Genomic DNA, 27,758 nt, shown 5'->3' with positions numbered 1-27,758 from the left:
CGGCCTACATCCGCTCGCGGAGTCCATCGGCACCTTGTATATGCATTCACTCCCTCGGATCCTTCCTTTTCACAATTACTAAGTGACAAAATTAGCAAGTGAAAAGGCGTAATAATTAGAAAGAAAAAAAATTTTCTTTTTTTTATTAATACACATAATTTAGAATATATAAATAAAAAAGAAGAAAAGAAAAGTTTTCTTTGCGCTCCAATTATCGCATCTTGGCTCTTGTTAATATCGCTTTATTATCACTTAATAATTGATATTACTTTGTGCTAATTTTTTAATTCTTATTTTTCCTTTTCGTTTTCTATTTCGTGGAAGTTTAACGCATATTTTTCATATATTTATTCGATAGAGAGGATATAATATATATAAAAAAACTATGAATCTTTTTCATCTACAAATTACTTAATCACTCTTGAGCTAATTATTTTTTCTTTAATGGAATGTATGGAAATACATTATAAATAATTAATCGATCGATTGTTTTCTGCGTGTACTTTACGTTTATTCTTATTATAAAACTTATTCAATTTTGTTATTTTTTAATCATTCGATACTTATTGTTTTAAATTTTTGAATATATTCCATAACAATTTTTTATAACGATACACGCTATTATTTCTCTCGTCTTGTTAACGATATAAAAATCGCTTGTTACTGGAACAGACAATCTAAACAAAAGCTCTTGTAAATGTATGCTTTGATCCCTCACATCGCACTTCAATGCATTCAATCGAATATGCATCTCGTGATTGCTTTTCTTTTCCCACTTCTATCCTTCTCCCTCGCGGTTTTGTTTCTTTTACTCGTCCCTTCCGTCCTTTTAGCATCTTCTTTTTCAAAAGACAGTATATCATTTCTTTTATCTTCGTTCTTGAGAACTTAAGAGAAAACTAACAATCGATTTCAGCTTTTTTTTATACATTCCTTTTTATTAAAAATATATCCGATAGAAATAATTATTGATTATGTTAAAGAAAATTTGCCACTCCACGACGGAAGCGTTCTCTTTTAAAAATTAGAACTATTACATTTTCTTCATTCCCTTTTAGTTTTTGATGTCTTCGTTAACGTTGTAAAGATTGGTCGCTGACGTAATTTCATAACGCAATGAGAGAAATAACTACCACACGGCCGTGGATCCCCCAATGCAATATTCTTCTCTTTTATCGTCGTTCCTGCCATCTGCTTTTCTCCGTCTATTCCCCTTTTTCTCTATCACAACTTGCACTACTTGTTAGCTGCTCCTTTCAAACTTGCCGCCGTTGAAAAAGGGAGCCGATGACTGCAAGTACGATACGAGGTCCTAACTAGTTGTCGGAGCAGAAGTTTGCTCGGTCAGAGGTTAAAAAGAGAGTGCCATCCGTTTGTTTATTAGAGAAGTCGTAATTGAAACGTTAATTTTTCATTCTTTGCGAAAGCCATAAATTTGTAATTTGCAAAAAGATTCGAAAGAATCGTCCAATAAAATAACGCTCTTATTCTTTAACTTTAATAATAGTGGAAAAAGTCTGTAATATATTTAAATGTAAATTTGTTATTATCTTTATATTTTATAATTTTAATATCCTCTGTTATTCTTCCATTACTCTTTTGTATATCGAGTATTAAATATAATTACTCTTTTGTGTATATTGAATAGATAAATTTTTAATCAGGTCATGCACATACATCTGTTATCGTATATTATATTTAAGACAGAAAATATAAATTGACGAATAAATTAAATTCAAGAAATATAAAAATTGAAAAGAATATATCACAAATTCGAAATTAATAATTTGGCAGCAGTAATAAAAAGCGACTGAATTACGAGCAAAATTCGCATGACCGATAATGCGAATACATTCTTAATTTACGAAATTAGTGATACAACGGAGAAAAAAAAAGAATTGCCAAAAAAATTATATTAAATTATATTGCAGATGGGAGATTTCCTGATCTTTTTTGTACGAAGGTAATAACGATCTTTCGGGCAAGAATACGCCGATAGCCAATTTCTCGTATATCCGATATATAAAACTCGACTTCGGTGCCGAGTAATCTCGTTTTTATCGGCTCTCACAAAATCCTCCAATTAGCTCGCATAATATTACCGTAATTACGGTACCTACCTATCGACCAAGGCATCATCGATAGGCTTAATACATCTTCCCTACATACGTATATCCAATCTCTGCTTTCGCCGAAATTGCATTTTTCGTCAGTATGAAGAGCACACGTGAAGTTAGCAAATAGCTCGCGAAAATCACACTAACGCAAATAACTTTATATGGAGCTTGTATAACGAAGCAATATCTATAGCAGGAAAATTTGATATCGTACTGTACACTTTAAATTTTTTCAACAAAAATCTTACAAATATTTGAGATATTTCCCGTGATATGCTTTAAGATCAATAAAAAGTATAAAAATCGTTCGATAACATTTATGTCGCGTTTTGATGAGCTTGCAATTATGCAAATATAATCAGACACGTTAGTGGCAAACATTAGATCTTATCTATCTGAAGAACTGAAAAGATACTAATAGGATTCCAATAACGAATTTGCAATAAAGACTAGGTCCTGATGTTCCTTCTTGTTTTATCTTGAAATTCGAAAAAAATCCAACCAGATAGGAATTTTAATTAATAATCAAGACAATATCAAGATTAAACTTATTAGAATTATAAAATTTTACACAATTATTTAGCTACACAAAACTTTGTGTACGTCATATATACGCAGTCCTTTGATTGCGTTAAATATTATTTTAAACAATATTGGATAAAAATTATTAATAAAATCGGAGACAAAACAATACGAGATTTTTGTTACAAAGATTCACTCAAAACTAAGATTTAGGAAATAAATTTAATTTTGGAAAACTGTCAATACCAATACAATATTTTTACGATAATATTTTCTCGCTTTGAGTCTTGTGCAATTCTAGACCGATAATAAAATCAATTAAAATTGCCATAATTTCACAAGCACACGAGCAACACGCGAAAGTAGCGAGAGATGCGGGAAAGCCAAGAATGGGTCATCTGTATCATTTTAGGATGACAGCGGTGGGCCGCGACGTAACAAGACCGCGGTAGGGAAGTTTCATAGAGTGTAATTAACTCAACGGTATCACCTATGTGTGTGTTTCGGCGAGTACTCGAGGGGATAAGTTGGCTGGTTTGCGAACGCGACGGTCCGTTGTTGGCCCGCCTTAGACAACGCGCCCCGCACATAAATTTTCGCGGGTCGGTGGCGCAGATGCGATGCGTCGACGCCCGCACGCGGTTGGCTCGGCACCAATCCTGATCGCGTTACAAAGCAGCTTGCGGGAGCTTTAGGAGGGTTCCGCGAGATTTGCATTATTTATCGGGCACAATCGTACACACTGCGAGTTCCCCTTTCTTTATGATTCCCATATGTTTCATCTTCCTCTCGCTTCGATTTTCTTTTCTGTCGCTGTACTCGAATCACAGGTTTTGAAGAAATAACGTACGAAAAAAGAAATACAAACTCTGCGTCTCTTTCCCACTTTCCTGCTCCTGTAAAAGTAGCGAATACAGAGCTTATTCTTTATTATGTTTATTTATTCTTTATTTAATATTATTTAATGTTAAATCTCGAGATAGAAATCATTAATGATTTTTCAAGTGTCTCTCGGATGATATTTAAAGTAATCTTCATAAGATTAAAAAACAATTACAATTCCACGACAGAGTTTAATGCGAAAATATATCACAAAAGATTGAGCTTCAAATCTTTCTGTCACCTCGTTTTCGCGCCACCGCTTCTTTCCGGAGAAGTTTTATGCGTTCTACGTTCTGGATGAATCAAGGAAGCACTGTGACGTTATTTATAATCGATGGTTCTGAAATACGCGCTGCCGTATCCTTTTTTACGCTCCCGCACTATCAACATGAATAATAACGTGGGATGGGCATAAGTATTCTCGAAAGTTCAATTTCCCGTCATGACGCCCGATGATTTATCGATGACGCTACAAACGAATGGACATTATTTACTGTCGCCATTTCGTTTTCCCGACGACCGCTCGATATTTCGAAAGAATAAAAATTCCGCGTGTACAAAGGCACGTTCAACATGAAAAATCACCCGGAAGGGGGAGTGGAAAGATATTTATTCGCGTAGCTCTTATCAACTTCATAATATCTAAATTTATTCTTCTCGTATTTCAATAATTATTATAATAATTAATAATAATATCCAATAATAAAAAAATTATTTAACTTATTTAAGTTTAAATACAAACAAAGAGAAATGATATAATATACCTGTGCAATATCATGAATAAAGAATGATCAGCAAAGTATGAAGACCATAAGAGCAACCATAAAGCATCTGTGATAGATCGCGACACCGTCAGCACTCTTTGATTCTTTTCCACCCGATAGCGTACATATATCCAATGCGAAAATCCGTCGTGGCCGCGAAACAAAGAAGCTAAAGCGTTCAGGGAACACATAATGCTATCAGAAGCTAGCTATCCGCGGGGCAAGAAGACGAGCAAAATGCATGAGGTAGGCAACCGGGCAGGCAGGCAAGCATTCTTGATGAAAACGCGCCTGTTTACATCTACCGGCTGAAGCCGCCGAGCGTGTGCAGCAGCCACGAAGACGCCGAATATTCCGCTGGTTTCCTATAATTTTATTTTTGCTTTTAATACGCCGGCCAACGATGGGATCGCGCGAGGCAAACGCCTGACGGCGCCCGACAGGGTGCGCCTTGATACTAGATAAAGCCGACAACGAACGAGCGGTCGTCCTCCTTCACTCCCCGTCTTCGGCGTGCACCTTTCAGCATCCGCTTCTCGATGCTATAACCGCAGCAGATGGCATCTCTCATATTGGCGCGAGAACGAAACGCGTTACCTCCGACCTGCCAGGCTTTTTCCGCAACAGCCGATGATGTTTCACGCAAATGGAGTCTCGCAAATTAATTCTGAACGTTTCTAAGAAACATTCTTGCAGTTAATTGATTTTGTGGATACACGATGATAATGTGATAACGTTACAAATGATTAATAGTGAGTTGGAAGCGAGTTGTGATAATCTGATGGATTTGAATTCCCGCGTGTGCTTTTCTTCGAGACAGATTTTTACTTATATTTTCATATAAATTATTTAATATTATCAAATAATATTATTAAAGATATTTCACAAATATATAAAACTTTATATGTATAATAAGAAAACGATAAATTCGTCATGATTAATTATAATTACAATAAAAAAATACATACATGCACGCATATTTTATAGCGCATATTTTAATAATAAGGGGAAAAGCAAATTTGATTCTTACATTTTTCTATTGTAATTGTAACGAAGAGATATGCTACTGTTAGCAGAAGTAACTGATTTTAATATTTATATACTAACAAAACTCTCAAAGATATACAAATAGCCAGCAGGATAGAAGCTCGGCTTGTTATGGCGTAATTGCCGAGCAACGTGATTATAACTTCAAGAAACGATGGCATAAAGTCGGAAGATTACAATACAGCTTCTGTGGCACACTTTGCCTTAACAAGAAGACCACCCCGGTGATTCTTGTATCGTATTGTTACCTCTCTCGTGTGTAATTGGATCCACCGTACGATTGTAACGTATTTAAATTATAAAACTCTTATGTAATAAGAAAGCGATATTTATTTCTCTAGATTTTCCTCAACTACAAAAAATGATAGTCTGCATAATACATTCGTTACTTACGACGATTACGTGTAACCATTTTGTCAGCGAATGAACAAAAATACAACAAAAGAGAGAGATTAAAAAATCCAACAACATAATTGTTGGTAATTAAGACTACAAAACGAAAACGGAATGGAAAAATATATGAACAGTGATATAGGGGAAATAACTCGATTAAAAGTTGATGTAAAAATTACAAATTGCGCGTATTTCCTACTATCGCGGATTATCGGATTATCAGCATACTGATCAGAACATTGGCATTCCACGTACGCTTAAAAAATTTCGAGGAAACGCACGTTTACGATGAGAGAGCGTAGAACCCGGTACGACGGTCGATTAGTTCGGAAGCCTTTCAGCAAAGCGGTTTTATCTGCGTAATGATATCTTGTACAAGCGGATGAGAGGGAGAGAGGCTGAGTTAAAGAGAGAAAGAGAGAGTGACCGCCGCAGGGGCTATAACTTTCAGTGGTTAAATCCTGACAAGAAGTATAGCGAGTGCTTGGTAGGTGAGACCTCGGGCTGCTCTTAGAATGATGCTCATCGCATTCTCGACATGAGTAAATAATTTCTAGCGTAGAAAACGGGCTCTATTATGACGTATCTCGAAGGCAGTCTATGGAGCGAAAGAGACAGAGAGAAAGAATGTGATGAGGAAGTTTCTTGCGGAGAACAGAGTTATCACAAGCCATGAGATACACGTCAGTTCTCTCATTCTTTTTCTATAAGGGAATCGAGGATACGCAAAGCGATCTTTTTAATTGCCAAGTCTTGATGATGGAAAGATTGCTATTATTCTATGCATTCCTTTATTTGTTTTTTAAAGAATTATTTATTAAAATAATACACACAAAAATAACTAAATTTTTAAACGAAAAGTTGTAACTTTTTATTCTAACTAGTAAGATGATCAATTGGAAATAATTAATACTAAACAAATATTTTCTTTAATTAAGACTCTTGTAATTAAAACTTTCATGAGACAATGTTATCGTGTTCCGCTCATATTTGAACAAAAAATGCCAAAAAAGTTATGCAAGTGTCATAAAATATATTATAAAACGTGCTATACAGATTAAAATTACAAGTGCTTAGCGAGAAACTTTCAATGTACGATCCTCTAAAATATCTTCCCCGGGGTTATCTCGCGAAGATATGCAATAAGACGTCTCGCGAAGAAGCAGAACCGGTAAGAACGACGGCACGGAGCACGATGGGTCCTTTCAAGAAATATTTTAAACCCGCTACTTGAAAATTATATCGTGCGATATCGCTCGTTGGACTTCGTCATTGAATATTTTTTAACAATTGTGAAATCAAGGGCGATAATATTCGTACGAATGCCTCGTTCTCATCGGCAAAGTTGAATTTTTGAGTCTCGATGAAAGAATATTCGAACGAATCGGTCAACCTACAAATATATCTTACAAATACTTCAATACAAATATTTCTTCGTTTTGTAGATGAATCGGCATTCGTATCCTATCTTTAGCCGCGCATCTACTTAAGTAGCTACAAACAGTCGCTCGATGGTAAACACACTTGTATAAAAGATAAGAACTGATCTCGGCGTAAGTGACTCTCGAAGGGAAAAAGCGAGCGAGTTCCTTTCAAGAGGGTTCCTTTAAGTGCGGCCAGAGGCGATCGTCGGCTCTTCGACAATCGGACATTTGAATGGCAGTGTCGAGGCTGCGATAACGTTGCATCTCCTGAACGAAGTTCATCCGGATCCGGCAAAATGGAAATTTCGATCGTTCTGCAATAACAAAGCGCCATAATCAAATTCGCTGCGCGAATTCATCATTAGTTTCACGCTCGTGACATTTGTCAATTCGTATGCTGCGATCCATCTCCCCTCCCCTTGTTTTTAAATTGCGCTCGATCAATCATCCGGTTATGTGTATAAAATTAGTTCGATATCGTTGTAACTACCTGGGTGTTCGTAACCGACGCGTACAATAACGTTTATAGGAAACGTCGCTGAAGCAAAACGATACTTCAGATATATAACAACGCGATTTTCTCGCGCTCGTACAGCCACGAAGTCGAGCATAGCAAAGCCGATTATTCGATAAAGCGACTGCATTACGCCTCGCCGTCCTTTACGAGACGGCAATACAAACGAGCGAGCATATCGCGAAAGATACGGCAACGCTCGTGGTCCGGGGGTGTAAGAACGGAGCAGAAGTTCCTTTCTTCCCGCTAAAATTTACGAGATGCATTTTCCCAGGTCGCGATCTAAAAGCGAGGTCGTGAGTTTCCAGGCCGGCGCTTTTCGATTATGCGAACGCGACAACACTGATAACGCGATGTGAATCAAGTGACCGAACGATCCGGCGGAAGAGCAATTCCGCCAGGTAACCGTAATTCGCATTTACATAGCAGCGTGCAGTCGTCGTGGCATTCGCATGAATAAATATGTCGACTGACTTAAACAGTCTAAACATCGAGTCGCACGGCAAACCGCGCGAGATCCTTCGGGGTCGAGCGCGTCGACCTCTCGTTAACTCTCGAGTCATCGTCGAAATCTCGCTTGTCGCTTGTCGTGCTAAAACAAAGGACTCCGCAATGAAACGAGAATTATACAGTCGGATTTCGGAAATGGCAAATGGTAATAGCGAAGTAGTTTATAGTTGCAATTAATTATACAAGATACAGTAAGCATAGTTCCATTATTGATCGACTGATGAATTCATAGCTAACGTCTTTATTTCTCTTTCGTACAATAAAATAGAATTGATGAAACGTAGAGGTATTTATTCCTCACGCTTTGTGCATATTTCTTGGGAAATGTAAGTAGAGAGTTCGTATATTGTTCCTCATAATAAAAAAAAGAAATCGTCGAAACTATTGTTGTACATCGTGCGTAGCTTATAGCATCGCGTAGCTGAATAATTGATTACGCAGTTTTGCGGTCACGGCGAGACATTAGTCGATAAACTGTGAAACAAACTCGGCCAAGTCGACCGCACTTTCGGCTGGGGATACTCGGTTCAATTTGAGGAGTTAAGGAGCCGGCAAGTCAAACAGCAATTAGTAATTCGCAGCTGTGCGAACGATGATCGCTGTTTAACCCGCCGGCAAATGAGATTCCTACCGCACGTTCGCCGCCAACTTGGCCAATATTTCACTTTAATCGTCGTACGTCAGCCGACGCGGATGACACCGGGAGAGACAAAGAGAAGGAGGGACAAGCGTTTGTTTCCGTTCTGGCAAACATAACTTCCAAGTTCCAAGAACAAGCGGAGAAAAATGTCGTGGAACTAACATCTCCTCGGTATATGTATTATATGTATAAGAAAGAAAGATGAAAGTTGAAGAGAAAAGAATCAAGTCTAGGGGGTTGGCCGGAAAAGTCTAATAAGTGGAAAAAATTATGGTGAATTCTGGTTTTTACTGTCTCGAACTTTATCTAATGGAATAAATTGGCAAACGCTATAAAAATCATGAACATTAAAATATGTATAACTTTATGCAAAAAGATATTTTTGCTTTAATTAATAAATCGTACTAATCGCTATAGTTAAAGGGAATAAAATTAATATATTCTTTTTTTAATTAAAATTTTTTGATATGTGAATTTTTTAAACAAAAATTTTAGAGATGTAAATATTACTAGATTTTATATTAATTTTTCTAAACTAAGAAAAATGTAATAATAGAATTAAAAATTTTAATTAATATAAATTTAATTTGCGTTTGCTTTTCAACATCTAATAAGAAATTTATTTGTTTTGCTATGATGATTCTAATCTTACGAATTTTATTTTGGATAAAATTTATTATTAATTTAAAAGAAAACACACATTTCCCATTAACGAGTATCGATAAAAAGGTTTTTTATTTATTTCAACATTTTTAATAGAAAAGTTTTTGCTAGTTTTTTCTCGAAAATACCAGTTTTTATCACTGATATGGATTTTATTTTAAAAAATGTGGAATTTTGCCAATCCTGATCGAATCCAAATAACAATAAGAGAAAGAAAACAGCAAAAGAACACGAAGAAAATAATACTTTTACGATCCTAATTAACTATGCAGCCGTTAATTATACAGCCATATGAATATTAAAGATCCTTAATAAGGCGCGCTGTTCTTTTTGCACCTTTTCCGTTAAACGCGATCATTCGCGAAACATTCACGCGAATTTACAATCCGTTTGCAATAAATAACCAACGAGTCCGAGGAATACCGGTTCGTTGCATCGCGTTACGCTTCTAGCATGCAACACCACGTAGCCGTTGATAATAAGTGCATAAACATGAGTTTAATGGCGCGAGATAGTCTGCGAATTGACTCGCGCCGCAAACATGCACTTTCCGTCCAAAATTACGATATTAGCCGTAACGTCGCTCGTAGCGCGCGCTATCGATCGCCGACTTATCGATGCTAACGGCTGCCAGTCTTATACAGACCCCTTATTTCCTAACAAATTATGATGCGCCGTCGTCGCGCCGGTCATTACGCCATCGCGCGGAGATTAAAGCGCGCGCGCTCTGACGTTTGTTTGCGAAGGAAGCCACCGATACCAGATAAAAGTTCTCTTGGGTCATTATTCGATACATATGTTTAAGCTGCATGTAATACCTCGCGTAATAAACACGTAATAATATTAGCTGCATAAATAAGTTTTTCACTGTTTTTTATAAATTTAATGTTTATTAAGAAATTATACTTATAATTATATGAAATTATTATTATAATTATATGCATGTTCATTCATGAAAATAATCCTCATTCCCTTTTCGGCGCTTCTTTTCAGCTTTCACATTAATTATAGATTAGATCGATAGAAAGTTTGGTCTTTACTTGCGTACGATGAATTTATCAAGCCATTTTATAATCTCTTTGATATTTCTAAATTTTGTGTCAGACAAGTGTTTCATCGATCGGAACAAATAATAGTCTGAAGGCTCCGGTAAGTATGCCCCCGGGTAGGGTAAAAAAACCTAGCCAAGTTCCAATAAAGTACCCTTAGTCAATTTCGCCATACGAGGCCAAGCATTATCATGCAAAAATTTAACCGGACGACGACCTTTCCCTGTAAAAAGCCGTTTTTTCTTCCTAACTCTTTGCTCAAATAAAATAACTGCCAACGATAGCGATCTGCAATTACTATCTCGTTGACTTCAAATAGTTTATAGTAAATCATATACGAGTATCTTGCTAGCCTCATGTGACGAAATTAATCAAAGGACACATTATTGGAATTTGACTGAATTCTTTTATCCCATCCATATAACATACTCATTAGACATGGCGCCGTTAAACCGTTATTTTTTCCGATCGATACAGCACGTCTTGACTGACAGAAAGTTTAGAAATGTCGAAGATATAAGAAAATTACTTGATATATCGTAAGTAAAGATTAAACTTTCTACCGATCCGGAATCTATAATTTGCCTGAAAAATGAGAGAAAGTACTGAAAAATGTTGAAAATACTTTCATGATTAAACTGTATATGTAATTTGTAAAAATATTGAATTTTCATAAAATATAATGGAAAATTTATTTATACACATTAATACGTCAACTCTCTTAAACAAATGCATTCGACTCTTATACAATAAATAGTTACATTATGTTTGTTCTATCTACGTACAATTTTTAACTACGTTAAAATGAGAGAACTTGAGAACTGAGAGAAATTGACGCGAAAACGAATTTAAAAATTAAATGAATATAAAATAAATACAATTTAGTTTTACGTTAGCTGTAATCATTTTATCGACACTCGTTTGTTATAATAAAGGAAGTAGCGAAAAGTCGACGATATAAACACCTGTAATCGTCAACAAACCATATTCTCGACGTAAAGCGCCAAGATTCCCAGCAAGACTTTCAAGTAACACTCGGCCTTACGAGCAAACTGCTTCCCGACGCCGACAATTGCATGGGTTAAACGTAGCGCCATTGAGAAACAAACGATCTATCACGCACCGAGTACTTTAACGGGCCGCCAAGGCCGTTAACGGCTGCCTCCTTCCGTCTGTCTCACTTCCCCTCTCACCAACACAATGGAAACAATTACGCGTAAACCTTTAACGGTTGCCTCTCCGTAGAATCTTTCAACCATTTCCGACACCTTTCATCAAATCGCGCTCGCGATTTTTACCGTGACTCCGTTCGCTATCGTGACAATTACAAGCCTCGAGTTAACGCCAATGTCACGCTGACGGGTTTCAAATGAGTTTTCAAGAAAAGTAGAATATAATAGAAGCTTTTCTTTCTGATTTTAGAAGATTACAAAGACTCTATCGAATAACCTGACATTAACATCTCGCAAAATATTCCAAATGCAAAAGAAACTCGACGACAATTCAACTTTGTAACAAGTGTACCAAGAGTCCACGATGTTCAATCTATCTAGATTCTCCTCGGCACTGCGAGAAGAAAAGTCACCGAAGCAGATTCGACGGCTAGAAAAATTTCCACGATTTGCATATCATAACAATCTTAGCTTTTTTTTCCTTCAAGTCAATCCGCGCGCGACAGCAATCCTAGAACGTTTCTGCGGTCGGAAGCGAGACGAACGAAATCGCTGGGGATGAAACCTGTCTCCGGGAGAAGATGCAGAGCAAGGGAAAAGAACTGAGCAACGGATAGTCCGGATAGAGGGGACTCGTGTATAAGCGAGTGAGTTAGCAACTTCAGGGCACTCGGCCCCAGTGTTTGCCCTCTTCGGGGTCCCGGAGAGATGTTTGCATTGGCTCCGCATCTCTCTCTCGGAGCCCGCACGATGACTGACTGAAATGATTTCGTCGACGGCACAGCTGAAGTGCACTTTTGTCAACATGCAGCATCGAGCAAAAGGAAGTCATCGAGCGGAAGCGACGTGACTTGGAGTTTCCAACTCGAAACTTTTCGGCGCGTTACGAATAATTGTCATTAATGAATGAATTGGAACTTGAATGATTTTACGCGTGGAAAAAGGTGTGCTACATATTATACACGTTTTACTTCGCATAAGATATATAACAATCGTCTCGCATAATACGTAAGGCCATGAAGGGCTTATAGAAGCATTAACTTGTCATTTCTAATCATTGTTTCAGCGCTTCTCTCGGATTAGCGAAGTTCATAAAGCATTGAACGCAAAACTATAGAGCATTACGGTGATTAATGCGAAGCTCTGTAACAAAGAGAGAATGTGTCAGGAAGCGTTTATCGTTTCAGAACGATTACGGAAATCGTTTTGGACGGAAGAGAGAATTAGATGGTACGGTTTTAACAATGCTCCGGAGATTTCGCGCGCGAGAGGCTCCCATCCGTCCAAAGTTGCTCCAACTTTGCATTAAGTCGCGAGGAAGCGAACGGAAGAAATCCCGATGGTGTTCGCAGCGCAAGGACCTCGTCGTATTTACAGAAGAAAGTGGAAGTGGAACTCGAGAACGACGGTGATGAGGATTGAACAAACAGGAGAATCTCGAGCTCGAAGACGATGTCGGTCATCGTCATTAACACCGGATAATCCAGCCACGAAATATACGCGCCTGGAGTGCGGTATTCTGCCCTTTTTCTCTCCAACGATAAGTGTTGACGCTGCGAGAAAAAGTAAGAACGAACACCGGCCATATAATCGCGTTTCTCCCTTGCGTCTCGATAAACATCTGTATAAATTACGCGTTTGCTCTCTGCGAGAAACTGTATAAATTATTTTTGTTTGTTCCTTACACAATATCGATTGTATGAAGCAAAAGTCGAACAACAATGCTGAAGAAAATCGCAAAAATGCTCTTTGAAGTTATTAATCGTACATTCTTTCTTAATTTATAACGAAGATTCTTATTTATAAACGATAGAGAATTATTTTAAAAAATATTTCACGCTACAACTAATACCTCCTAATCTTATTATGTTTCTTCTAATCCCCTGAGCACATATTGTCGTTACTTTCATCATAAATCGTAATAGCGGTTTGCATAGGGACTCTGTAGATGGAATTGTGTAGATCGTGACGTTGTCGTAACTCTCTATCGCGTTCGTAGAATTGCCATCCATTTTCTGCTCGAACCGAGCGTCCGTAAGTTAAATATTATGTTTGCTGACAGAAGACGTTTTGAGAGTGCAGCCGAAGAATACGGAACGTGCCGATCTTGCAACGGCAATATCGAGCAAGACCTGCGAAGCAGTCCGCTGCTAAATCGAAGCAGAAACGCCGTGGAACGATTTTTATCGCTTCCTTCCTCCTACACTTCTTCTCGGCAAACACAAATCACCGACGCGGAAACTACGCATTTTTTGCTACGACACGGTGGCCGAATTCACAAAACCCTTCAGCCACGTTTTCTCTTCGTGAAAGATGGTTACAAAGACTTCAGAAATACATCGACTGCATCAATAATTCGCGTAGTTTTTCTTTCGGCGCGTAGCATAACTAAAAAGTTAACACTGATGTCTGCATTTGGAGATTGAATAAGTAATTATAATTATAAATCGTAATTTTTATCATTAATCATATTTTTTGTATAATAGCTTTTCATTGTTCATGTAACATTTTTTAATTATCTCAATATTATTTTTAAATTATATTAAAAATAGTTAATATATATTTGTCTTATTTATACTATAATGGTAAGATTCAATAAGTTAGACGTAAATAAATATGCTATAAAATTGAAAAAGGGAATAATAAATTGGAAATGAAAGCTCACCGAAAGAAACAAAGCTCCTATACTTTTCTCTTACAAGGTTATTTTGAGATAAGATGCACGACGTTAAAAAGTCTTTCCATTTTTCGAGGTACGGATCAATAAAGCCCAAGTCGCGTACTTAAATATCGAGGTACAATATGTAACGCTTTAATTTGAAACATAATGCAGCCCATAAAAATAGTTAATAAAAATAAAATTTATAAAAATAAAAGCTATATTTTAAAATTAAAGTATTGATGTTTTTATTTACAAACAATTATAAATTAAAATTTCTTTTAAGAAAATAAAGTAATACTATTTCAAAATTAGCTTGAAATTTTTACTTTAAAAGAAATATAATTTGATCTATATTCTCGTTTTTGAAGTCAAAAAATTTTATTAAAAAATTATGCACACAGAAAATCTGAAGCACTTTGTATAAGCGTCTCTAACGAAAACAAGTATATGATGTTTAAAGTAAAAAAATTTTTCGCTTCTGCGTTTTCATTATCAACTATCATGCGGATTATCTTTCCTCTCGTATTTCTATTATTATCAATGATAATACCGTTGAAAAATTGGATGCAAAGAGAATAATAATAAAAGTTAATGCGGAAAATGAAACAGGGCGTTGCTTATTCCCAATATAAAATTAAGCTGAAAATTAATTATCAGAAACAAGATATGATTAATGAATTATTTCCGGCCTGTTCATATGCGACTAATAATGGTTATTCAATGAGACATTAAATTATTAAAGTAAAAAGTTTCCGCTTTTTTCACGCGCACGATATGGACATTTAGTAATTTTATAATTCAAAGCAAAAATGATTAAAGAGAGAAAGAAGTATATTATATTCATATTATTTCAATATTATCTTCACAAAAGCACACGTTTAATGATCATAATAATTATATTCATACACACACACATTTATATTATTAACGTGATTAATTTTCTTTTATGTTGACTATACTATATAAATATATATTTATAAAAATTGCAAATCAACTTTGATAGCAAAAAGATACATTTGAAATACCATCAGAAATATATATGTATATAATTTCATTTACAAATTCAATATATCTATCTAATTTTCGCATTTGATTTAAAAATTAAAAGATTTTATAACGATTATAGTAATTTTGCAACGACAAATCTGATAACTAAAAGTCCCATTGCGGTGATATTTTGACTTGATATAGAATTTTTCTTCATAAGTAGTTTTACGTTGCTAACTTTGCTCGAGAATTCAACGCAAAAATTATAAACAGCGCAGTTTCTAAGAATTCATCTTGGTGGAGTCATAACCAGCAGATTTAATAGCGAGTTAAACTGCGAGTTAATAGCGAGTTAATAGCGAGTTAAACTGCGACATTGTTGATATCAAGTTCTTCATCTTCTACTTGAAGAAATACATATAAAGATTAAGACTCTACATTTCACAGAAAATATAACTTTTACCAGGACTTTTTTATAATCTCAGATTTATGATATGTTACGTAGCTCGTATAAACTGAATAATAATTTTGTTAAATCATTGATATCTTTATATATATAAAATTAAATGTTTATATAAATTTAATATTAATTAATAATTTCAATATTAATAAATTATAAATCGACTCTGTAAAATAAATAATATTTTAATATTAATTTAAATTTAATTACCATAAAGATACACCACCCCACGAAATGCGATGCGTACAAAAGGAAGACACCACTTTTCGAGATAATATCTCGAGATACCGCGTAAAAAAATTTCTCATAAGTAATTACGAGTTCAACTCCTCCCTTCCTTTCCTCCGAAACTTGTCCCCCGTCCTCCCGACTGCTACTACCGCAGCCACCCCCGGCATTTCCGGCCATGTCTGACGTCTCTGCCTCAACGTTACTTCTTCCTTTTGCTTGCCACGTGGTTCCTACCCCTTCCCTTCATCTGGCCGCCAGCTACACCTTGCACTCCATCTCAGCAACACGTTTCTTGACAGAAAGTTAATAAAGTTTTCCAACTCGCATAAATCAGCGACCTTCTTTAACCTCCGGCTTCACAAGCTGGCAGGTATGTACCAGCAACGTGGCAAACCCCGGCTATAAAGGCAACGAACTTTAATGCGTTTCAATAAATTCCTCGAACTCTCTTTCTCCACTTTTCCGCACGCCCGTCCCACTCGTCCGGCTCGTCGCTTTCGATTTTTTCGCTAGCGAAGAACGTACACTAAATTTTCACGATACACAGTCGCGGCGCGCGAGTGGAATAATAATGAAAGGCGGCCAATCTGTGAATTTACGCAATGACCACAACTTTCTTGGTAAATATCAGTCAATTTCAGGTGTGCTTCTATGTCCAAGTTTTTTATATAAATGCAACGTAAAATATTTTATAAGATATTTTAAAATATTTTATCGCGATATTTTGTATTTGTCCTCAGACATTTATAAGCTTGTGACGGGTGAATTTTTGTATGCGTTTTGTGTATAATTTTAATGAAAAAAAGACTGATTTGATGAGATTGTATTATTAAATCATTGTACTAATTTTTATACACACTTTAGTATTCGATATTATCATTGAATCTGTTAAAATAAATATCATGGATAGATTCTGATACATTATTGGTAAACTCTTTTTAAGCTGCAGCTTACTTTTAGAATGGTGATCTTTCTTCGGTAATACCGACAATGATAGAGAAGATCCCGGCGGTACCAGTTAATCTTAATTCTTTCCGTTTGTCTCCCGTGGGATGCGAGACGAAGACGTTTTTATATGATTGCGCCTATCTTAACGAAGAAATGTCGAGTTATTCCGGAAAATTTTGAAAGACACGTAAGCCATCATTGCTTTATTCAGATTAATCGATAGGCCCAATGAATCATCATAATCCAATTGTGCAAATAACTTTAATAAATATAAAATACAGCTAAAAAGAATATAAATGATCTGATCTCATTTTATATAATGACAAGAGTTTTGTAAACTGCAAATAGCGCATGCATAAATATTACATATAAGAAAATCTAAGAAATTCTTTTTCAATAATAAAATTGAAATAAAGATTGAAAGGACTTTTATTTTTAAGAAGCTTACAATTTAACGATAGCTTTTTATAGAACATCTTTTGCATTTTTTCCGCTATATTTATATCTTATTTCTCGTTCCTCTCATTTAAGGGATTGCGAAAGAAACCAACTTCCCTTTCGATTTTATCGCGGAACGAGTTAGGAAGGAAATCTAGATCTTAAACATTGACAAAAACCCACGAATAAACATCATTTGCGTTTTTATAATTAAGAGTGGTACAGACGGTACTGAACCGGTCGCTCCTCTTGATTTTAATCCACGCCTTGGCATGAATTATGGACGGTGAGGCACGGAAAAAGCTCCAGGAGCTGTGCCGGAAGTTAATCAGAGCATTTCTTTATGCCCGAAGGCACACGAAACACGAACAGTTCTCCTTCGCGGGAATAAATTCGAATTTCCTCGAAGGAGACTAGTAAATTCGAACGTCTATTCCCTTGAAAATCTCTCTTTTTCACAAGTACATGCGTAAAAATGGTAAAATAATTTTTCCTTATAAACTTTACACGTCGCAAATATTTTCTGTAAAAAAATAAAAACTCTTTAAGTATAATTTTTCATGTAGAAATAATTAATTATTTGATGTAAAACTAATATTTTCCATCTTCCTTAATTAATACCATATCGGTGCACTGCTCCTTGCTAAGAATCTTTAATGTGAAGATCAAACTCAAGAAAAATAGATGGATAGATATCTAACGAAGAAAAATATTATTCACAGATCGGTCGATCACCGGTGAGACAAGTTTATTATTCCCGAGGGAAGTTATTCCCACGGCTCGTTAATAACGAAAATTATTGTGAACTATTAAGCCATCGATTATACGGTCCTCATGGATGACGAAAACGATCGTGAAAAAAAGACAGGAAAAATCAATTAAATTCGAAATATGATTAAATTCGCAATGACGGGGACAATCGATCGAGATATCGAGTTTTCACTTTATTGCGACGAAAATAAACGGCAGACGATATGGCTATAAAGGGAGTTCTTCTGTGATCGACCTCTACTCGTTTTTAAGTTCATATCATTCGCGAGATTGCCAGAGAAACTTCCTTTATATTCTTTTCTAAAGCTGATTCAGAAACATTTGCCAAGTATTCGGTGAAGCAAATATACGCTTTATTATACGAGAGAAATTAAACCCGTGCAATAATATGCCATTTATTTTTATTATCATCATATCATTATTGTCGCAATCTCGAAGAATGTAAAACTATCTTGAATAACTGATACTCATTGTCTTAAATTATTTATAATATTGGAATCATTTTCCTGGCAATCAATCGAGGTAACGTAAAGAATCTTGACAATATTCCACGTTTAAGATGTAGGTCAAGTGGAAAATATTACCTCAGGAAAAACTACTTTCCTAAGAAGTAGACTTGCTGAAAACAGGATTCGATAATTGGCCGCCGAAGATAGGTATAACGAGTTCATGCAGCGCGACTGAATCTTGACGAAAATAACTTGAAAATTGGGCTCGCGATCAAACGTCGAAGAACCAGCGTCGAGTACCTAAATTCGATGCATATAGCATAATTATATCTCATATCCGCTACTTTTTCTTCAAAGGTGGAATAGTTTCTCACGCTCGAAAAGCTTGATCATCGCGCATATAATTTCAACGGAAAAACAGTAATAAAAATAAAGCTCGATCGCGCGACTCACTTCAAGGCTTGTACGTGCACTACAGGTAAATGATGTGCTTAACGCAATTGAGATAATGATCTGCAATTAGCATAATACGCCGAGATGCTTCGGTGCAATGCCTGGCAGGATATCGGAGGAAGGATGATGCCAAAGCGGTAATTAGCGCCGGCTGAAGACGGTAAAATTCAATCTGCCGTGCCAACGATAAGACAGTGAATTGAAATCGCTCGGGAGAAGGAAAGAGAAAATAGGAATTGATCTAGCACATAGCGGCAAAGTAAGCCCTTGTATCTTCCAAAATAGGTATCGAAACGGGTGCCAACGGGACTGACGTTAATTAAAAGCCTTCCTGTCGCGGAAACTCCGAGTAAACGGTTCGGTGCATTTCCGAGCAGCGATCGATCCAACATTTCTTCCATTGCTATACGACAAACCAAATGGGTCCTCGTGTTTCCACTTTGCGCACACGATTTACCATTCAATAAGAGAGATTCATTCATCGTAAGAGCAGTATTTCAAGAAACCGAACTAATTGATATTGAACGTTTCCAGAATCCAATATTTCTACTCTATTTGTCAAATTTAAGCAAAGTTTTATATAGATAAATTAGCAAATATCACAAAAAAATCTATTAAGATAAAAAATATAAAATTAGTGAACTAAAAATTTTTTAAAAATATGATTTATTTTTTCGTTTATTTGTATGTATAGTTTATTCATTTATAATGTATAGTTTATTTGTTTATATTATTAACATTGCAAGTGAAAGCACCGTTTTCATTTCAATTCATTTCATTGCGGCAGCAACGTGAAGCATCGTAGAAACGTTGAAGTTTAAATTATAACGAAGCGTGCGATTTTCTGAAGCGTGAATAAGCCCAGATGTTCTTTGCTCTTCCTCGGAAAAATTATTTTATGAATATATTTTGTACATGTAAAAACACAATAGACGCAAGTATTGTTCCTTCACTTTTCTCTTTTAAATTTTAATATTATATCATATTATTATTAAATTTTCTATACAATAACCCATTTGTGTGTTTTAATATAACACAATATGAGCATTAACGCGATTGAAATTTAATTATAAAATACTCGCATATTTATCGTTCAAAAACAATGCAAATGTTTTCAGAATATAATTTATGCTCTCAGAAATATTTTTTTGAGCATACATAAATGCATAATGAAACATGAATTATAACGGATATTTTTAATAAATCATAATTATAAAATATATTTTTGTTTTTTCTCAGAGAGATCGGATTCTCGAGAATCAATAACGGTCTTTTCGACGATATTTCCATCTCGGTTCATTTCAGTTTGGAAGCAACGAGGAAGTTACGACTACAAGAGAACGTAAGATTTCGCGAAGCGTGAATGAGCACGAGAGGGTGTCGATTTCACTTATAAATACACCGTTAAACACTGACTATTACGATTTCTTGAACGTCGCTTAAGGATTTTGCGCATGAACGCTTATCGACCTCTACCCAACGCTATCAGATATCTTGGAGAATTCTATCGTTAGTGAACACGACGTGAAATTAAAAGTTTACTCAACTGTGCAGCACACCGAGTAGTTTAATTATCGCTTGAGTCAAATATCTTCGGCTGGTTTATGGTAAATCGCCCAAGATAAAATATGAACGTTTAACGTCACGATACGTCAATATATTTTCCTCAATTTTTTCAGAAGAATAAAAAATACAATAAAAATAAGAATCTTTGCAGAATCATATCTATTCAATATCAATTATAAATGTGTGACGCACGACATTTTATAAAATCTGTCATTAGATCAATCATAAGAAGCACGCAGTATTTATTAGAAGACATTTATTATAAATCGCTATAATTTATTACTCGAAACCTTCAATAATTATAAATCGAGTCTGTTATTGTCATTAACGTCGCATTAGTTCGTAGCATACATTGTGGAAATAATTTGATTTATGTGGATTTAAAGAAGTTATCGATATATAATAAATGGCTTTACGAACGTATATACAATACTTACGTAATTAGTTACGCATAGGCACGTGTGATGTAGGATCGATCTTTAACTTTTTAAGTTAATGGTACATAAATTATGTCTTGCACGTCAAAGCTGCGACGCCTAACGCATAACACATTCGTTTTTAATGGATCATGCTGCAGAAATTCTAAGAAGTTTGCTTAAGAAGAAAAAATTATTGAAATTTCAAGAAGAGTAACAGGTAAAAAATTCCAGAGTTTATAAGTTTATATCGTCGAAAGACGCACGTTTCTTTCTGGCCGAAGTTAAAAATAATTTTAAGATTTCCAAAAATATATTTAACTTTTATAGATCTCTCACGTTCCCGTATTTTCTCACTTACTCTCTTTTCTCTTAACTTAATTATATTTTTGATAGATTAATTTACATCTTTTTGATAAGTATGTATTAATTCTTGGATTTTCCAAAGGATTTTCGTAAATAAATTAGATAATCTACATAAATGATATGAATATATCAAAGTTTTATAAACAGTATTTAAAAGGTACATAAAGATTAGCTGTTATTTTACAACACTTTTCACTTATAATTCTGCAAACTTAAAATACGTATACAAATATAATATTGTAGGACGTCTGGTTTAATTATAGCTCGCGATACAATTAGCAGCAACTCCAGTGCCGGTTGTCGCGTAATAACTCCAGGATTATTTAACGTGCGATTAATAGAGTCGTATTTCTCGGCAGAGCTAATCTCACGTTAAATCAGCCGCGACATCGAAGTACGTCGGTGAAATCCTGCCGTTTTTCGAGCCAGCTTTAAATGCGCCCGCTGGATATACCCGAATACATGTTCCGTAATCCACGTTTATTCCCGAATTTCGAGGAGAAACTCTCGCTTAAATGCAATATTAGATTGTTGGGCGGTAGAAGTACATGTCGACGTAACTATATCGAAAGAGAAAAAGAGAGACAGAAACTAATATTATCGAGTAAAATAAACTCTATTTTTAATTAATAGTTTTAAATTTATATAGAAATCGTTTTATTTATACAATAATTTTAGAAACTTAACTAATTTTAAGAAAATGTATAAAATAAAGTCTCAATTCTATATTTTAGAAATTCTTATTCGACTATAACAGAAGACAACGCTATAGAATTTTCTTTTGTCTAGCTATGTTCAATTCTAGGAGGACCAATTATAATATAAAATTGACTTTTCAAAATGTCCATCGCAGATATGAATTTAACAAGGAACCAGCGATCTTTAGTTTCTCGAACAATTAATCGCGAAGGAATCCTGAATAACCTTAGATGGGAACTTCTTTCGCGCAATTTTGCCGCTCGGAACATCTTGATTAATCGGCCATCTGGGAAGTTTCGAAAGACGGAAGTGATCTATTCTTTTCTCGTTTACTCGAGGAAAACAAATGTCCCGATCGCAAAATCTCAGTCGTCTTGATCGCGTACGGACGAGGACGAATTCCTGGGAATGGATGTGCGCCTTTGAGTGGAAAAGCATTTAATTAAAATCCCCTCGAAATGAGAGAGCACTCGCAATCGAGTGACGAGTGGTCGCGACGAGGTGGAAAGAGAAAATCAAAGCGCCGAAGAACAAATGGAAATACTCGGTTTTGTCTCGCGAAACAATCCAAAAGAAATGACCATCCGTCATTAAGAAATGGAATTTGAATGGTGTTTGAATTAATTATGATGGCGTGATTATAACAAGTGTCGTATGAAATTCAAGGATGTCATTTCTTTTGACTAAAGATGCTACTGAGTCACATCCGGAATATTGTTGCATACTAATTAGACACTCTATAATGAATCATTAAGAGATGTAGAAACATGCATTCACGAATAAAAAAAGTACAATACAATCGCGTCATCAGTAGCAGCGTACTTAAAATACAAAAAGCCTACTTGAAATGTAACAAAAGGCTCTTATGTACTGAAAGACTTGTCAATGTGTCTTGTAATCTTCCCGAGACCCATGATCTTAAAATAGATATTTAAATAATTGCATCGTCGTTTCGACAGACTAGAGCCGTATACTCGGCGTTCCTCATTTCGTAGGGATTAAGAGCGTTAATAATGCAAAGTTTACTGAGTGCAAATACTGTAATGAGCTAAGCATGCTTGTATGCATTTATAAGAAATTCATTTTTACTTTTATTTTTCGTATGCTAACAAAATATGAAAAATATCAATAATAATAAGATACTTTCATATCTTTTTCGAAAAATACGATCAAAACTATATACAAAATAAATATCAACTTTACACAACAAATTTACATGGTACGAGAAGTATGATTGCAAAATTTATGAAATTACATCTTTTTTTTCGTCCTTTTATCGCGCGTTTCACGACAAAATCCGATATTGCGTCGCTTGCATTTTATTAAAAATCCATTTAACGGAGAAACTGACAGTTCGGGCGCCAATATAATCGTGGCTAAAAGAGAGCTTTAATCTAAGTGCCGAGCCGCGCGGTTCTCTCGATAGCGGCTCTACATGTGCTCCTTCTATTAGTATTATTCCCCCATCCCCCTTCGCCACCGCCGAGAAAATTTTTTGTGCTTTTTAGGACTTTACTCGGGGTAGGGCTGTGCAATATGCTTAATGGACCGACACGACACTCACGATGCGCTTTTCTATTGCCGCGATTTTACGCGCTTATCTAAGCGTGGGTTCGCCATTAACTAATTGACGCCATCGCGGCCGGAATATATGTGATCCCATGGAAAAAGGGGTATATTGACGAAAAATCGGCTCAATTCGCTTTTCTCTCGCTTACCCTTTTTATATCGAGTAAAAAGAGCGCTTAGAATAAAAATTATAAAAATAAAAAGAAAATCCATTGATTCATACGTGCATATCTCTTCTCTCATTTTCAATTTTTTTGAATAAAATGATCCGGTTCTCTATTTTTGTGTATGCTTTTTCAACAGATGAAACCATGGAGGACGGCAATACTTTCATTTGTGCCCTGGCACAGATTACGTGAATGTCTGCAGACCATTAACTAATTGACTCTATGGCGAACCGAGCGCGTTAGATGATGTTGATAAAAGGAGCAGAGAAAGGTAAAAGGATAGAGAAGGTCGAGCCTTTTCCGCGATCCCTTTCAAAGAGCTCTATGACGGTGTTTAATCTGATGCGAAGAAGAGCACACGTATATATAAGACGACGGATTTATTTAAGTCCAAAAGTTATTAAATGTAATAAATGTAATCAAATTGTCATACACACACTGCAATATTTCTTTTTCCCTCAATATATTCTTAAAATTATTTAATGGGAAAGATATCATTCTTTATAAAAAATTTCTAAATTTGATAAAATTAATTTTTTTACTTTTTAATTTTACATCTTAAATTTGTACTGATTTTATCCCTTGTGAATATTTTTAGATTGAACATTTTTAAGCAATTTATAGAAATAAAATTGGATGTCCATTTATATCTTAATTATTGGTCCCGACCAATTTTATTATTGTAGTATCGATTTCAAGATAACGCACTACAAGATATTGTTTATAATAAAATTTTATATATCGGCGATGATTAAATTGTTCTCAACGATAGTATCTGGGAGATGGAGCTTACGTATAACCCCGTTTCGTTATGAGCATTTTTATTGCACTCGATATATAGCGATTTCAGTCGGATTTCATTTTTCTCGAACAAAACGTAGTATGTGAACGTCGCATTCGGCTATAAAAGACATACACGCGAGCGAGGATTCCGAGGGTACGGTCGTAACTTTGAATCTCAATTTTTGTGTACCCCCTTCCTCATGTCGGGATCTCCGGGGGGTCCTCATCCTGGACTATCTACTAAACGTAGGTTCACGTAGTATCCATGTATCGAAATCAACGTAAATCGTGTTTCTCCTTCCTCGTGTGCAGACGGAGATAGATCGAGAGATACGAGAAAATGGAAGAAGAAGGGTAAAGGTGAATCAGTCATAGGCATAAGATATTTTAATACTTGATATTTTAAATACATATATATATATATATATTATTTCTTCCTCTCTCTCTCTCTCTCTCCCTTTCTTTGACCTAGCCTTCAATGAAATTATCACGGTAAAATGAAAATTGCGAGAGGGATTAAAATGCACTGCGAATTCCACGTCTAGCATCTATCCGTGATTCCTCGCACTCAGTTTTTAAGCGATGCGTAAAACACAGACGAACGCAAGGAAGAAGTATTCGACGAGCGGATCGCTTCGCTCCGCTGCGTGCCGCTCGTTGTCCCGTTGATAAATTAAGTGCCTCGGATGCGGACGATAAATTCGCTAAGGCTAACCAGCGCGCCCGATGATTTATACCGCGGGCTACACCAGGAAGCCTGTGATCTATGACCCCGCGAGGGTCAGCTGGAGGTAAGACAATGCAGTCGGCCACCTCCGGTCGTTCGGGGAATGGGGGAGAGAGGGGGAGGATTTAAACGCACGTGCGTTTGCATGTACGTTTAAATGCATCGCGGGTGGAGGGCGAGCGGAAGGATGGGAGGTTGGAAGCAGGGAGAGAGAGAGATCGATGATCTCTATTGCCGGGAAGTCATGGATAGCGCGGACGCGCTTACATCGCGCATGAAACATTGATCGAGGAAAGTCGCAGGAAATTGCACGCGCCGCGCGGCGGGGATGCGCTTATAGAATGCATTATTTATCGCTGCGCTCGATGTGTCCGTAATTTATGCAGATGACGGGATATTTAGATCCGTGATTAGATGATTATTGATTATTACCATGAAATCAACGTTGACCATACATACCTCTACCGAGCCAGCACTGTAAGGTAAAATGCATTCGATTTACTGTAACAGAGGCATTAATCTAACGAAAACCGTATCAAAGCATAAAGAAGAATCTTTCTTCTAGTATCTGAAAACTGATGAAAGACTTATTTTAATCTCTCGTGCTTTTTAATGAAATAATAATACTATCGTTTTATAAATCGTCCTCAATAAATATTATATGTGTATCAATTTTAAAAAGATTAATTACAAAGTATCTATTCAACTTTTGTAAAAAAATTCCTTGAAAGTTCTCTGATCTTCCAGGATACTTTTGTTCAAATTCCTGATAAAAAGAATACTTTGAAGATCTTTTAATGTAACTTTTCTAAAGTAAATTTTTGTATCGTATGCTCTTTCTAATGGTTTCTACGCATACAAAGAAAAAATAGATTACAAATGTACTGAAAAAAAAAAAACTAAAATAGCCTTTGTAAGATAAAAATTTTTTATTTATTGTACCATTTTCATTTTTTTATCATTAAAAGTTATAATAAAAAATATATGTATTACATGTTCAATGTTTTGTTGAAACATTGAATATATAAATAGAGATATATATTTATAATATATTTTAAATGAATAATTCACTTGCCAACTGTTTACAATATGACAGTAAAATTATTAAAAAAAAGAAAATTCCCTGAGCCTCAATAAAATTCCATGAGAATTTCTTGATTTCTTTGTTTGAATTAATTTAAAAGAAATCCAAATTTTCCAAGAAGTAAATATCTTAAATTATTTTACTATAAGTTAATTGTGATTTCTATTAGAACGTATAATTTGGAACCTTATCTCTTTTAACTGTGACAAAGTTTCATCAACAATCTGACGAGAAGAATGGCTAACACGCGTATTCTCGCAGTCGCGCAATGGTTCCTTAAGAATAATATTTCACGTAGACTGCGACCCTTGTCGTAGGCTCTGGCGTTTTAGTGATTCGTGTTACGCCGGATATGGTGAGGGCGGACAACAACAGAGCCGGTCGAAGCCACCGGCTCAGAACGAGCCGGTATGAATATAGCGTGACTGATAAGCCATGGGCGCGACTGCAGCTGATTTATACCGACACCGGTACACAAGTTTCCGCGCGGCAACCGTGACGTCCTACCCTATTATCCCGAGAATTCGTGCTCTTCTTAAGAGACAGAGAGAGAGAGAGAGAGAGAGAGAGAGAGAGAGAGAGAGAGAGAGAGAGAGAGAGAGAGAGAAGGCTAGATCGTCTTCACACTTCCCAACATCGAACAGACGACTCCGTTGCACTACGAACTGATTTAGAGTTTAACGGCACATATATTTCGCGATAATATTCGAATACTCCGTGTGTCACAAGCAAATCTTGTATATATCGATGCACTTAAATCGCAATTTTCTATCATACTCGTATATAATTTCCATTTGTTAGATGTAGGAAGTGTGAAATGTGGACGGAACAAACGTAAATTTAGTATTTAAGTTCTGAAACTCGATTTCTAACAAAATCATATTGTGATACGCACTCTGACCATAGAGTGCAAAGCGACGTTTTACCCGCAAGGTTGGAACCAATCGTCTGGAGACGAGACTGCTTTTAATTTGCACTTCAAAAAGTTCAAAGAGTTCCAAAGCGCCTCGAAAGCGTATCCCGAGGGCTCTCACAACGCGGAGGGCAATTCGTCCCTCGTCCGAAGGGAAAGAAGAGGCAAGGATAGTAACGGGAAACTCGTCGGGCACCATTGCAACGAGGAGACGAGAATATTGTTGCTTTAATTTTAACATTTTCTTCCAGGTAAACAATCCGGGAATTGCTCTCTGTATCCAACTCGTGTATTTCTCTAGGGATAATCGAGCGAACCTGTCGAAAGAAAAACTCGCTAGAAAATCCATCGAACCAGAGAACCGAATTTCGC

At 35.9% G+C, this 27,758-nt stretch overlaps 1 protein-coding gene across 1 annotated transcript in view; it reads right to left on the bottom strand.

The window, feature by feature from the left end:
- Alpha-man-ia (alpha-Mannosidase class I a) overlaps positions 1-27,758 on the bottom strand; it is a 478,743-nt gene that overhangs the window by 381,098 nt on the left and 69,887 nt on the right. The gene's annotated exons all lie outside the window — the stretch shown is intronic.

Source organism: Camponotus vicinus, unplaced genomic scaffold (assembly GCF_025532165.1).
Source record: "Camponotus vicinus isolate PSW18456_S1 unplaced genomic scaffold, iyCamVici1.0 SCAF_5, whole genome shotgun sequence".
Classification (NCBI taxonomy): Eukaryota; Metazoa; Arthropoda; class Insecta; order Hymenoptera; family Formicidae; genus Camponotus; species Camponotus vicinus.
This window is presented reverse-complemented; position numbering and strand designations above follow the sequence as displayed.